Source organism: Branchiostoma belcheri, unplaced genomic scaffold (assembly GCF_001625305.1).
Source record: "Branchiostoma belcheri isolate BF01 breed outbred unplaced genomic scaffold, Haploidv18h27 scaffold2, whole genome shotgun sequence".
In the NCBI taxonomy this organism is placed as follows: Eukaryota; Metazoa; Chordata; class Leptocardii; order Amphioxiformes; family Branchiostomatidae; genus Branchiostoma; species Branchiostoma belcheri.
The window spans coordinates 6,124,445-6,129,783 of record NW_017803490.1 but is presented as its reverse complement, the minus strand read 5'-3'; the positions used below and the strand labels follow the sequence as shown (position 1 = coordinate 6,129,783).

Sequence of the window (5,339 nt, the reverse complement as noted above, 5' to 3'; positions counted from 1 at the left end):
TATATATATATATATATATTTAAAACTTTTCGGTTTAATAGAATATCAAACTACAGTCCGCTAAACACACGGCTCCTATGGATTAGAACAGAACATAGGGACAGCTCTAACAGGTTTATTTTTCTGTAATTCTTCAGACAGGTTTGTAAGGTTGAAAACAAGGATTGATGCGGTCAACCTAAAAGTGGCCCAAACTACCGTGACTTTGAACAACATGGCGGACAAGGGCTTTCCGCAGGTCCCGGATGTTTCCACGCCATCACCCGGTAATTATAAGGCCGTACACGTATACGAATCTCCGTAACGTTGCTAGCTAGTGGTCGCATCTTAGTAATTTCAAAAACCAAATATCAAATAGGCTCCCTTACATTGCGACCACCTGTTGTCAGATTTGTCAATTCAGTGATGTATACTATGTATTTACATATACCCGGCTTTTTCCAACGGCACTGCAGCAGTCTTTTGTGCATGTGTTAAATTTATGACATTGTGTTCAGCATAACTCGAGAAGCTTTATTTGTGCGCAATAGCATGTTAGCCATGCTACTTTCCGCAATTTACTTACCATCTGACGCTGTTGTTGTTCCCAGTTATGATATGATCCATTTTCCTAAGCTTCGTGCATAATCATCTCTATTTTTTTTACATCTGCCAGAGTCATGCCAAGTGGACAATGGAGCATCCTACCGAGGAACAGTCTCTGTGACCGCAACCGGCAGGACGTGTCAGCGTTGGGACAGTCAGACACCCCATGAACACGACAGGACACCCGCTAACTATCCTTCAGCAGGACTGGAAGGGCACAACTACTGCAGGTGGGTCGTGTGGTGTAGCGGCAGAGTGCGCGACTCGGAACTAAGAGTCCCGGGTTCGAGTCCTGACATGCCACCGATCTTGTGCCCTTGGGAAAGGCACTTTACACGACTTTCCTCACTTAGCTCAGGTGTAAATGAGTATTGTCCTGTAATGTATTTGTCCCCTGTGTTGGTGGCGGCATTAATATAAGTTGAAGAAACTTGAGTGTGTTGTCACCGCGTCTGGTGATTACATGTTGGAATAAAAAAAACTACTGCAGGAATCCAGACGGCTGGTACAGACTTTGGTGCTACACCACGGATCCCTACAAGAGATGGGACAATTGTGCTGTGCCAGTCTGTAGCGGTAAGGTCTGATTTTGACTTTACGTTTATTTATCTATTTATTCACATATACTTAAACGATTGGCAGGCAAAAAGCATACTTGTTTAATGATATGTAACGCCTTCTACTCGAGAACATAAATATTAAACGAGTAAAACACGATAACAAAATACATACATAACTACAAAATGGAAAAAATAGATGAGTGTAAAAAAGACAAGTTAGTGATCTATGAATGACGAGAATCTATCTGAACGATGTTACGTTACGGTATATTGTTACGACAAACGATATGACAACGTATCTATATAACGTAAGGCTCATCCACCAAACGGTAGCGAGTAAAGTCAGTCCCATTCAGTTAAAGTAAAGTAAGGTACATGGTAAGGTACGTGTAAGCATGAACTAATACAAGTATGCGATATCATTGTTATGTACGTCCTTTAATACTAGATGATGCTAACTATAAGATATAAATAATGTGGAACTTCTATATTACAGTAGTGATACATAACAGGTAAAGTTTATAAAGGTTTACAAAGTAATGATTGGGTAGAGAATTTGGCAAATGTAAGAGGTCGTAAAACTGTTGTCCTTTTCTAATAGATGCTACGAAATGGCGCGACGATGGACGCTGTGGAGAGGGTTTTCTTACAGAAGATGGGAGGACCGCTGAGTGTGACCCTGACAGTGGCTACCCATGCTGCTCACCGGGCCACTGGTGTGGGCACTATGCAGAACACTGTGACTGTGCGGAATGTGTCGACTACAGGAACACAGGTCTGTATGTAATGATTATTGAATGTATGGCTGTGTTTCGTGTGTGTGTGTGTGTGTGTGTGTGTGTGTGTGTGTGTGTGCGCGCGTGTGTGTGTGCGTGTGTGTGTGTGTGTGTGTGTGTGTGTGTTTGTGTATGTGTGTTTTGTGTGTTCGTGTGTGTGTATGACGTGTTTTTGAGTGTTCGTGTATGTGTGGGTGTTTCGTGTGTTCGTGTGTATGTTTTTCGAGTGTTCGTGTGTGTTTTGTGTGTTAGTGTTAGTGTGTGTGTGTTTATGTTAAAGATTCTCTTCAGTATTATCTGTTTGTTAGCTTAAAACATTGCGCGTCAACACATATGACGAACACGTCACGTCGGTGGTGTTTCGGGCGTAATGTGTAATTCGATAATGTTTGTTTTTTTATAAATTTGCGCTAAATCAGATCTGGCAGAAATCTGGCAAATGCTAATAAAGCTTTCTTATGTCTTAAAAAGATTATTTTGTTGTTGTTTAGGTGGCTGAACAACGTTGTAAACACCCGGGTCTTCGCAGCGATCGTCCTGCCACCTGGTCTTCCTATGTTCATTACACTTTTTTTAAGTAGTGATGGTTTCATTGTCGACTTGTTGTAACGTCTATTATATTTCTACACAATTGTGCATTGATTTATATTTAGACAAAGGAGGAATTACTCAAGAGGGGTATGCCTATGTGCCAGAGATTGTGTTATTATTGCTTTGAAAGTGACAGTCCTTTCGGATTTAGGATTGTATGCCTTACATGATGATGTACAAAATGTATCTGGGACCCCTATGTACTGTATGTGTATCATCATTATTGTCAATCCTCTTTCTAAAAAAATATCAGGTGCTCACCCTTGAAGAGGTGTTCAAAAACTCGTATTTCCCCAGAACTATCGTAGACCAAGCACAGTTGGGGCATCATCACTAGAAAGCTTAAAACAACTCCTGCAAATAAATATGCAAAGATTGAGTGTAACACGTCGTTCGGTGTGATATAGCTAGCTGCCGCCGCGCCGCGTGCCTGTGAAGCTGGTGTGTTACGCCAAAAGGCGGTTATACCGGCTACACTGATACAGATACAGATACAGAAGTCAAACGGACTGAAATTGTCATCAGTGTAATACTTGACCATACTTTTGTAGTTTAGCAGTTACTAATACCAGGTCAGTTCGTTTTCATGCACCCATCATCACCATCGCAACTGTCGTCATGACACAAAAATACTACATAAAAGTTCCTACGGTTAAAATGTAATTTCTTTGTAACCACAGCGTTGCTAGCAATACAAAGAATAATCGGAAGTCGTTACCCTGGCCCTCTTTGATCAATAGTCAAAAGGTTCCTACAATTAGATTTTCTCATACATCATGTTTACCCTGATGTTTAAAGCTGCTGTAACTTGTTTTGTGCAAACGATGTTAACCAGAAAGCTTAACATAAGCTTCAACATTTTAACAGCTTTCAGCAAGGTCAGCAAACAACACACATATTATTGAGTTTATCGTTCTCAATGTAGTGAGGCGTTATTACAATGTAGCTTCTCACGGGTGCATTAAAAAAAGGTCTCCCGTGCCCTTATGCAGAGCGTAGGGTGGTGCCCATATCCATTTCTGTAGCCCTTTGGCGACACACAGTTGTGCAATGCACTACAGCAGGGGGCTAGTCCGCTGGTAGTGCTGTGTGTTTAGCCGTCAACAAATCGCACGTAGATCAGACCAACAAGTTGAAAAGTAGACTTGTTGTGTCTAGGCCAGACCTGAGAACGTTTTGCATCACGCAGTCGACGCGAGCTCGGTTCGAGCGGTAACTTTCTAGGAATTTTCTTGAGATGAAGGAAACTTGAGTATCTCAGATCATCAAGAATGGGAGGCCAATTGCAAGCGACACTGATGTTGTTGGTTTTCGTTCTGTGGTTGTGGATAGGAAATTCTGCCCTAACAGTGAAACAAACAGATCATCTGAAAGGTAAGTACAACTGAAAATCCATTTACCCTGTTGCTCCTCCTAAAAAAAGCAGAATTGGGGCCATTTTTACAGGAACTGTACCATCAGAATTTGATAATGAAGTTAAATATAAGCTATAATTTTAACCTGACCACTGTAAGTGCAGGAGCAACGAGAAAAATTCATGTTCACCAGCTATTTGTAGTAAACGTACTGGTCCCTATGTGTTTGTTTATGGAAATCAAGTAACGTTATATCAACTAGAGTGTAAATACGTAGAGTTACTTTCTTAATTGTGTCTTAATGTATACGCGTGTATATGATATGGCCTGCGCCCCCTTACCCTGTTTATATCACCCCTAGGTCACCTCGGTTTAAAAGAATGATATATCAATTAAACTACAGTTAATGTAATAAAACCGTCACGTGTATTTTAGCTAAGGAAAGAATATCGGAGCAACTCTAACGGGTTCATTTTTCTGTAATTCTTCAGACAGGCTAGTAAGGTTGAAAACAAAGGTCGAGGGGGTCAACCAAAAAGTGGCCCAAACTACTAGGACTTTTAACAACATGGCGGAGAGAGGTAAGGGACGGTACTGCAGAGGGCTGGATGTGCATTTGATTATGTTTATATGTAAGCTGTGTTATCCCATTTTTTCACTAAAAGGAAATTGCATAATATACCTTTTAGTAAAAAATGGGATGGCAGGGGTGTTATCCCATTTTTTTCACTAAAAAGAGATTGGTTTATATTCCTTTTAGTAAAAAAATGGGATGGCAGGGGTGTTATCCCATTTTTTCACTAAAAGGTGATTGGGTTATATTCCTTTAGTAAAAAATGGGATGGCAGGGTGTTATCCATTTTTCACTAAAGGTGATTGGTTATATCCTTTTAGTAAAAAATGGGATGGCAGGGGTGTTATCCCATTTTTTCACTAAAAGGTGATTGTGTTATACATATACTAGCAAAAAAATAAACAAATTAATAAAAATACAATTATCCCAAGAAAAACGTTTAGCACGTTTTTTACATTAAAATACATTACGGTGCTAAATAATTGGGATAAATAATCAGATCTAAAGGTTCAGCCAACCTTTTGACTCGCTGCATCGCTGTATTGTCAAGCCAACGGCGAGGCCGATCACTATGGCCAGCACGACTCCGGCTGCCACCACCCCGATCACAAGGCTCCGGTACCTCAGCCGCAGGGACCTCACTTCCTTATAATCTGCCATTCTGTAGATCCCTTGTCTGAAAAGGATGCGTGATTTTAAAAACGTTTTTGTACGTATCACGTATTCTGAATATTTACACTCCGTGAAATGGGGTGTCTTGTTTTCCGTCTGGATGATGTTTTGGTGTATATCTCTGAAGATCTCCCAGACGGGATGCGATGATATTTGGCAATCTGATAGATCATGGGGTATAGAGGATTGTGTTAAGTGACTTTTGGCCCTGGTGATTGAACTTGGT

The 5,339-nt window shown here is 40.7% G+C and overlaps 1 pseudogene; it reads left to right on the top strand.

Annotated features, from left to right (window-relative positions):
- Nucleotides 1-5,339, top strand: part of LOC109468448 — a 36,948-nt pseudogene that overhangs the window by 17,820 nt on the left and 13,789 nt on the right.